We start from the raw sequence: 9,706 nt of genomic DNA on the forward strand, positions 1-9,706 counted from the left end.
CTGGCTCGCTCCACCGGCTCGTGCCGACTCTACCCCCACGCAAAAAAACAGGAGGAGGCATCGGCAAACGCGCTCCACACACACTGCTTTCTTGTGGCATTTTCCAGGGGATGGGAGGGAAGCTATCCTCGGACTAAGGGCCGACTTAACCACGACCAAGCGATGTTGGCGGGGAACCCTCCTCCGCTTCGGTCAACGAGGGTCCGGCTTGCTCGAGCATTTGCTACTACCACCAAGATCCGCACCGGTGGCGGCTCCAGACCGGCTCACGCCGTATCCTTCTACGCTCACCACCGCGCCCTCCTACTCGCCGGGGCCTCGAGACCTCCTCGTCGCAGCCAATAGTGCGCCCGGCGGTAGAGTATCGGGAGGATGCTTGAGCGCCATGCCATTTTCGGGGTTACTTGCTTCGGCAGGTGAGTTGTTACACACTTCTTAGCGGATTCCAACTTCCATGGCCACCGTCCTGCTGTCTATAGCAAGCAACTCCCTTCCATGGGATCGGAATTAGCATCCATTTAGGCCCCTTAACTCCACGTTTTGTTCATCTCACAGCGCCAGTTCTGCTTACCAAAATTGGCCCACTAGGCACTCCGATTCTCGTCCGGGGCTTCAGCTAAGCAAGCCCGGCACCTCACCCATTTAAAGTTTGAGAATGGGCTGAGGACATTTCGTCCCCAACACCCCTAGTCATTCGCTTTACCGGATGGAACTCGTTCGACATGAGCACCAGCTATCCTGAGGGAAACTTCGGAGGGAACCAGCTACTAGATAGTTCGATTGGTCTTTCGCCCCTATACTCAGCTCTGGCGATCAATTTGCACATCAGAAACGCTTCGGACCTCCACCAGGGTTTCCCCTGGCTTCATCCTGGCCAAGCATAGTTCACTATCTTTCGGGTCCCAACATTTATGCTCTGGGTACCCGCCGACACATCCGGACGCCGGAAACCCGCCCGGGGAGGGCGGCGGCGCCCGTTCGTCATGGCGAGTCCCGGGCCTGCGCCCCCCGGAAGCCCCCGCCCGGAAGGAGGGACCCCGGCGTGCGGGAGCGGCAGCGCGACTCCGCGCCGTCGCCGGGAGGAAAGTCAGTCACTCCGTCCGGGTGCGCACGGCCGCCCGCTCGCCGAGGGATCGGCCCAATCACTTTCATTGCGCCCGTGGATTTAGTGCGCCCACTGACTCGCATACATGTTGGACTCCTTGGTCCGTGTTTCAAGACGTGTCGGGTGGAGGATCGACTCTTTGCATGCCGCGAAGGCAAAAAAACCGGGCGCGGCGTTTATAGCCGGCCCAGCGCCCCGGAGAAGTGACCGTCGGGGGAGCAAGACGAGGACGCCGGGGGATCCCCGGACGAGCGCGCTGGAACGCCGCGGCGACAGAGGGGCGAGAAACCCCATCTCCCGACACGCAGCACGCGCCGCCGGTTCCTGCCAGAACCCGGGCCTTAGACGCCCCAAACCCCAACGCGTCGCGGCGACCTAATGCGGGGGGAAGATCGCCCGCCGGCGCCGGGCAGGCGGCGGGCCGCGCCCCCTGCCTCCCCCGACCCCGAAGGATCGAGAGAAAGGGAGGTCGCGAGCCGCAGCCGCCAACTAAACCCGCTGCCGTCTCCCGGACAAACCGTCGAACTGAATCCCCCCAGTTCGATCTTCGAATCTCCGCCCGTTTAGCCTCTCACGGTTTCACGTTCTCTTGAACTCTCTCTACAGGGCTCTGTTTCAACTTTCCCTCACGGTACTTGTTCGCTATCGGTCTCGTGGTCGTATTTAGCCTTAGATGGAGTTTACCACCTGCTTTAGGTTGCGGTTTCAGGCAACCCGACTCTAAGGAGAGGCCCGTTCCGCACTCCCGAAACCCCCCTCCCCGCGAACGAGGAGGGGTACGACTTCCGCCACACGGGCCTGACACCCTCCCTGGGTATTGGAGTCTTTCATGAACTTAGGCGGCGCGGGAGCGCGTGCAGGACCTCTCCCCAATGCAGCACCCCTCAAGCCCCCTGTTAAGGGACGCGAGGCTTTGCGCTGGGCTCTTCCCGTTTCGGTCGCACTTACTCAGGGAATCCCGGTTGGTTTCTTTTCCTCCGCTCATTAATATGCTTAAATTGGGCGGGTCATCTCCCTCCACTCGAGGTCGTCAGCTTATTAAGAAGCATTCACAGAGCTTTAGCGAGCCCCCAAAACGCGACAAGACCAGCGCAGTCCTTCCATGGTGGGGGGGGCGGCTGCTGCTCCGTCGGCTGTAGCACGCCCCGGGCTCACGGCGTGGCCGGCGACTAGCTCGCATGCGAGGGACTCGTTCGCTCGCTCTCCCCCCTTCTTTCTCGCCGGCCGAAAATCGGCCGCCCAAGGCACAAAAGAAGAGGGTCCAAGATGGCTCATTCGCTTTTTCCTCGCTCGCTCTCTCACCCAGACATTGGGAAGCCAAAAACTCCTCCTGCCGCCGCTCACTGTCATCATCATCAATCATCAATCATCATCACCAAGCTCGCTCTCTCTTGCGTCAGCTCCCTCTGGTGCGTCCCTCTGGACGGTCAAGTGAACACCTGGGCGTATAGGGGCGCGCCTCGCGGCCTCGCCCCACCCCCAGGGCCCGCACCTTCTTATGCAGCGCCTCGACCCAAACCAATCGCCCGCGCGCGCCGTAGCACGCTCAAAACCGAGACCGACGAACACCCTAGGCCTTCCAAGCGGGTTTGTCATCTTGGTCAAGGAAGGGGGGACGGGACGTAACGGGAGAGAGACACGGCCGTCTCTTCCCGCCGCCCTTTTGAGATTAGCCGGCTAGTCGTCCACTACCGACGAGGAGAGCCGTAGCTTTTTTGGTGTTTTTTTTTTTTTTTTTTTTTTTTGGCGACATGTTACCTACGCCCAGCCGGGGAGGTGGGGGGTTAAGGACGGTCATGGGAACACCTGGGCCTTTTCTTTACATCTCTCTCAAAAAGAGAAGAGGCCGGCGGTGGCTGGCTGGCTGGCTGGGTGGTCGGGCAGAGGGGAGGAACGTCTCCGGCTTACATCCCCTGGTCATGGGAACATCTGGACAACACAAGGGACTTTTAGCGAGGCGGGGATGTGGAGAACAACCTCCCACACCTTCCTCCCGAGCGCCTTCCTTCGGAAGTCCAGCGAACTCCTCAGGGCGCCTAGCGGTGCAAAGGCAAAGGGGGACGAGCCCCCGGCCTCGCACCCACGGCAAGGTCAACAGCTCGCGCGCCGCTAATGGACGACGGGCCCCATGGTGCTTAGCAGGCCTCCACACCTCGCCAGCTTTCTGGGGCGGCACGGAGGCCCACGCACGGCGATCTTTCGCCTCACTCTCAACAGAAACACTGTGTCGGCCTACCGGAGAACGGGCGGCGGGGGGGCCGCCGCAGCCGTCCATACTGTCTCCCGGTAGGCAACGTCACGACACTCGAGGGAGGGTGGCGGCCGTCCTTCGAAGAAGGCACAGGGCCGCCGCAATGTGCGCTCGACACGTCGATGGAATCACGGGACAATTGCGATAGCCATCAGACTACGCTTTTTGCCGCGGTCTTCCTCGACCCACGAGCCAAGTGATCCCCCGTTAAGAGTCTTGGAGAGGGTTTTTTCGAGTTCGCACGCGACTCGCTCGCCTCCCACTCGACCGGGGGGCCGAGGGGAAGTAAACAATTCGTTTGACAAAAACAAAAGCAAAGCACAGACCGCGACACGGACGTCGTCGATCACCAGCTGGCCACGAAAAGTCCCGGTAACCCAGGCGGGGGCGGGAAAAAGATTAACTTTGGGGTTCGGCGCCTCCACCTTCGCTCCACCCGCCTCCTTTCCCTCCTACAGCGAGAGAGAGACAGAGGGGTACCAGAGCCTATCACAGAAGGAGGAGGAGAGTCGGGAGCCGTCCCGAGAGCCCCCCGTAATGGCGTTCGAAAGAAGAAGGAGGGTCATTGCACAGTACATCCACCGCTGCACTATTACCTTCGACAGGGCCCTTCCAAGCCGGGAGGGGGTCTTCGGGGGGGGGGGGGGGGGGGGGGAGAACTGCCAGTGCACACGCGCGCAGCAGACCATCGCCGCCACCACCACCACCACCGTCGGAGCCCCTCTCGACGGACCGCGATTTGGAGAGGGGGCAAGCCAGCCAAAAAAAGCTAGCGAGCACTCTCACCTTTCCGTCGACCCGACTCGTCGCCGCCCTGGAAGGCGGCGCGAGGACGAGACCCGTCGACTATTTAGCAGGCTAGAGTCTCGTTCGTTATCGGAATTAACCAGACAGATCACTCCACCAACTAAGAACGGCCATGCACCACCACCCACCGAATCGAGAAAGAGCCTTCATTCTGTCAATCCTTCCGGTGTCCGGGCCTGGTGAGTTTCCCCGTGTTGAGTCAAATTGAGCCGCAGGCTCCACTCCTGGTGGTGCCCTTCCGTCAATTCCTTTAAGTTTCAGCTTTGCAACCATACTTCCCCCGGAACTCAAAGACTTTGGTTTCCCGAAGCTCCCCGCCGGGTCATGGGAATAACTGCGGCGGATCGCTAGTCAGCATCGTTTAAGGTTAGAACTAGGGCGGTATCTGATCGCCTTCGAACCTCTAACTTTCGTTCTTGATCAATGAAAACATCCTTGGCAGATGCTTTCGCATTAGGTCGTCATGCGACGGTCTAAGAATTTCACCTCTGGCGTCGCAGTACGAATGCCCCCGTCTGCTTCTCTTAATCATTACCTCGGGTTCCGAAAAACCGACAAAATAGAACCGAGGTCCTCTTCCATCATTCCATGCACGACCATTCGGGCTGTAAGCAATCGTCAGCCTGCTCTGAGCACTCTAATTTTTTCAAAGTAAACGTGCCGGCCACAAGGGGACACCCGGTTAAGGGCATACAAACCCCCTGCAAGCCGGCGGGGACACAGCTCGGAACCCGGCAGTGACCGCCGCTAAGTTCCAACTACGAGCGTTTCAACCGCAACAACTTTAATATACGCTAGTGGAGATGGAATTACCGCGGCGGCTGGCACCAGACTTGCCCTCCACTTGATCCTCGTACAAGGATTTAAAGTGTACTCATTCCAATTGCGAAGCCCCATTCGGGGCTCGCAACAGTATTTTTCGTCACTACCTCCCCGTGCCGGGAGTGGGTAATTTGCGCGCCTGCTGCCTTCCTTAGATGTGGTAGCCGTCTCTCAGGCTCCCTCTCCGGAATCGAACCCTGATTCCCCGTTACCCGTGATAGCCATTGTAGGCGTTTAACCTACAATCGAGAGCTGATAAGGCAGACGCCTGCAGGACGCGGCGCCGACCCAACCCGTCAGGGTTTCACCAAGAGAGTGGGGCGCGCGGCCCTCGCGAGCCGCGCGCCCGGGGTTTTGGTCTAATAAAAGCGCTCCTCCCTCGCGGTCGGAGACTCCAAAGGCATGTATTAGCTCTAGAATTACCACAGTTATCCAAGTAATGCGGTTCAGCAGAGATCCAATGAGTTGTATCTGATTTAATGAGCCGTCTGCGGTTTCGCCTTAAGTCGGCCTGTACTTACACATGCATGGCTTAATCTTTGAGACAAGCATATGACTACTGGCAGGATCAACCAGGTAGCACATGGCAATAATAGCACACCAGTCGTCAACGACCCGCCGCCGCCGCCGCGTCCCGCGCCACAGCGGAGGCCGGAGGCTGGCTGCGGCAGCAGCAGCAGCAGAGAGAGAGAGTTGGAGAGTTTTCGAGGGCGTTCAAAATAGGGGCTATCGGCGCCGCTACGAGGGGAAAAGGGGGAACTCGTCGGGCCAGAATAAAACCTCCAAGTAAAAACCCAGCCAAAAAAGCACGCACCCTCCCTCCAAAAAGATGGCCAATTCCAAGCCACTCACTGGCCCGTTCCTCCAGCGCCCGAGTCGTCCTCCATCCTCCTACCGTGGCCGACCCCCAAAAGGGGCAGAGGACCCGCGTAGGAGACACCAGAGGAGAGGCGGGAAGAACAGAAGGAGGAGAGGGAGGGGCAGCGCCCAAGGCGTGGGCCGAGCCCGACAGCAAGGGGGGGGAAAGGCACCCGAGCGTCGAGCAAGAACCAAAAGGTAAAAACATGTCAATCACATGGGCGGATCAAAGTCGGTGATTGCCGAAAGAGCTTCCTCTCGTCGCAGGTTACGCACACCCGGATCTAACTCGGCGTTATCGGCCGTGGCCGACGGGAGTACAGACCCAAGGGCGGACCGCGCGAGGGTGAGGCCGCGAAGGGCACTCGGGAAACAATTCCGAACGGAAACAGAGAAGGGTTGGGCAGCCGCATATATGAAGGGCAGGGCCCGGCCGGCCGTCGGCGGCGCGAGGACTGGTTACCTCGGCGGCCTCGGGCCAACCAGAAGGGCGCGAGCCCACGGCTATTGCTGTGAGAGGTGGGCCAGACGGGGTTTAACGCCCGCCGCTCCCGGGGAAGAGAGAGGGGGGGAGGGTTTGGCCGGCCCGCCGACGAGCAGAAGAGACGCGGCGCACCGAGCGAGGGGGAGAGGGGCTGCAATCGCTCGGCGAAAATCGCTGCGTCCTGTGCGCTCAGGGGGAGGGCGCAGGCCTGGAAAGGCAGGGGGGATTAAGGACAGAGCCGGCTCGGCGGGGCACAACCGAGGCCAGGCATCCGCCCACGCTGCGGACGGCTCCCCCCTGCCATTATCCGGACGGCTGGTTAGGGCCCGAGACCACAACAACACCGCAAAATCCGCAACACCCACGCCACCGGGGCGGCTCCAAAGGGGAGGAGGCCCGCCTGGACCCAAATGCGCACGCCAAGGCAGGGGCGCCCAGGCGCCACGGCAACCCCAAAGGTCGGCCGGCTGGGGCGGAGAGAGCAACGCCTTCTGCGCTCGGGCGGCCCGAGGGAGAGCCGCCGCCCGCCACACCATGCCACAGCATGCCACCGCCGGACCGGCGGCCCGAGAGGAGGAAAAACACAAGCCAATCCACCAACGAAGGAGGCTCTCGCCCGCCCGCCACCCCATGCCATGCCATGCCACCGCCGGACCGGCGGCCCGAGAGGAGGAAAAACAAGAGCCAATCCACCAACGAAGGAGGCCCCCGCCACAGCAAGCCACAGCCGGACCGGCGGCCCGAGAGGAGAAAAAAACACGAGCCAATGCACCAAACGAAGGAGGCTCTCGCCCGCCCGCTCGCCCGCCACCCCATGCCATGCCATGCCATGCCACAGCCGGACCGGCGGCCCGGGAGGAGGAAAGTAACACAAGCCAAGGAGTCCACCAAGGAAGGAGGCGCCCCCCGAGAAGGCGACAGGCGCACCGCCGCCCCGGCTCGGAGGCGGCCCCCACCCGCGACCGCCCGGCCACGGACCGAGGCCAGGCCGCCCGCAAGCCTCAGGGGGCCCGAGCCGAAGTGGCGGCTCGGGAGGAGGCAAAACTCACGGCCCCCGCCCCCAGGAGCGGCCAGGCGGGAGCCTCCCCATACATATATCCGGACGGCTGGTTAGGGCCCGGGACCGCACCAACCCCGCCCAAGCCGAACCCCCGCACCCGCGCGGGAGGCTCGCGCCCAAGGCCCGCCCACCTGGACAGGAATGACCGGCCGCACTCCGCGCCAAGGCGCCCTCCCCGCGACCCGCGCCGAGGGCTCGCGCCCAAGGCCCGCGCCACCTGGAATGGGGGAATGCACTGGATGCCACAGCCGGACCGGCGGCCCGAGAGGAGGGAAAACACAAGCCAATGCACCAAACGAAGGAGGCTCTCGCCCGCCCGCCCGCGACCCCATGCCATGCCATGCCGTGCCACAGCCGGACCGGCGGCCCGGGAGGAGGAAAATAACACAAACCAAGGAGTCCACCAAGGAAGGAGGCGCCCCCCGAGAAGGCGACAGGCGCACCGCCGCCCCCGGCTCGGAGGCGCCCGCCACCCGCGCCCGCCCGGCCACGGGCCCAGGCCAGGCCGCCCGCAAGCCTCAGGAGGCCCGAGCCGAAGTGGCGGCTCGGGAGGAGGCAAAACTCACGGCCCCCGCCCCCAGGAGCGGCCAGGCGGGAGCCTCCCCATACATATATCCGGACGGCTGGTTAGGGCCCGGGACCGCACCAACCCCGCCCAAGCCGAACCCCCGCACCCGCGCGGGAGGCTCGCGCCCAAGGCCCGCCCACCTGGACAGGAATGACCGGCCGCACTCCGCGCCAAGGCGCCCTCCCCGCGACCCGCGCCGAGGGCTCGCGCCCAAGGCCCGCGCCACCTGGAATGGGGGAATGCACTGGATGCCACAGCCGGACCGGCGGCCCGAGAGGAGGGAAAACACAAGCCAATGCACCAAACGAAGGAGGCTCTCGCCCGCCCGCCCGCGACCCCATGCCATGCCATGCCGTGCCACAGCCGGACCGGCGGCCCGGGAGGAGGAGGAAAATAACACAAGCCAAGGAGTCCACCAAGGAAGGAGGCGCCCCCCGAGAAGGCGACAGGCGCACCGCCGCCCCCGGCTCGGAGGCGCCCGCCACCCGCGCCCGCCCGGCCACGGGCCCAGGCCAGGCCGCCCGCAAGCCTCAGGAGGCCCGAGCCGAAGTGGCGGCTCGGGAGGAGGCAAAACTCACGGCCCCCGCCCCCAGGAGCGGCCAGGCGGGAGCCTCCCCATACATATATCCGGACGGCTGGTTAGGGCCCGGGACCGCACCAACCCCGCCCAAGCCGAACCCCCGCACCCGCGCGGGAGGCTCGCGCCCAAGGCCCGCCCACCTGGACAGGAATGACCGGCCGCACTCCGCGTCAAGGCGCCCTCCCCGCGACCTGCGCCGAGGGCTCTCGCCCAAGGCCGGCGCCGCCTGCAATGGGGAATGCACCGGGCGGAGGCCCGAGAGGAGGAGGAACAAACCAATCCCCCAAAGGAGGGAGGCGCCCCCCTCGAGAAGGCGGCAGGCGCCTCCGCGCCGCCACAGGATGCCCGAGCCGAAGCGGAGGCTCGAGAGGAGGAGGAACAAACCAGTCTCCCGAGGAGGGAGGGGCCCGCCGAGGACTCGGCAGGCGGCTCGGCGCCGCCACAGGAGGCCCGAGCCGAAGCGGGGGCTCGAGAGGAGTAGGAAGAGGAAGAGGATCAAACCAATCCCCCTAGGAAGGAGGCGCCCCCCGAGAAGGCGACAGGCACACCGCCGCCCCGGCTCGGAGGCGCCCGCCACCCGCGCCCGCCCAGCCACGGGCCCAGGCCAGGCCGCCCGCAAGCCTCAGGTGGCCCGAGCCGGAGTGGCGGCTCGACAGGAGGCAAACCACCCGATCCCTGCAGGAGGGAGGCGCCCGCCACCCGCGCCCGCCGCGCGCCCGCCGCGCGCCCCGGGCCGAGGCCAGCCAGGACGCCTGCAAGTTTCAGGAGGCCCGAGCCGGAGTGGCGGCTCGACAGGAGGCAAACCACCCGATCCCTGCAGGAGGGAGGCGCCCGCCCCGCCCCGGCTCGGAGGCGCCCGCCACCCGCGCCCGCCGCGCGCCCCGGGCCGAGGCCAGCCAGGACGCCCGCAAGCCTCAGGAGGCCCGAGCCGGAGTGGCGGCTCGACAGGAGGCAAACCACCCGATCCCTGCAGTAGGGAGGCGCCCGCCGCGCCCCGGGGGACTCCAGCGACAGGCGCACCGCCGCGCCCCGGGGGACTCCAGCGACAGGCGCACCGCCGCCCCGGCTCGGAGGCGCCCGCCACCCGTGCCCGCCGCGCGCCCCGGGCCGAGGCCAGCCAGGACGCCCGCAAGCCTCAGGAGGCCCGAGCCGGAGTGGCGGCTCGACAGGA

General features: G+C 64.7%; 3 pseudogenes; all 3 read right to left on the reverse strand.

Annotated features, from left to right (window-relative positions):
* Nucleotides 1–231: 231 nt before the first annotated feature.
* On the reverse strand, nt 232–1,207 carry LOC147467550 (large subunit ribosomal RNA; annotated as a pseudogene; the record flags this gene model as incomplete).
* A 2,197-nt stretch (nt 1,208–3,404) lies between these two features.
* On the reverse strand, nt 3,405–3,572 carry LOC147467551 (5.8S ribosomal RNA; annotated as a pseudogene).
* An 872-nt stretch (nt 3,573–4,444) lies between these two features.
* Nucleotides 4,445–5,561, reverse strand: LOC147467552 (small subunit ribosomal RNA; annotated as a pseudogene).
* Nucleotides 5,562–9,706: the final 4,145 nt, after the last annotated feature.

The sequence above is a fragment of the Penaeus japonicus genome, unplaced genomic scaffold (assembly GCF_977035675.1).
Source record: "Penaeus japonicus unplaced genomic scaffold, GWHDUDI00000001_assembly GWHDUDI00000035, whole genome shotgun sequence".
Lineage (NCBI taxonomy): Eukaryota > Metazoa > Arthropoda > Malacostraca > Decapoda > Penaeidae > Penaeus > Penaeus japonicus.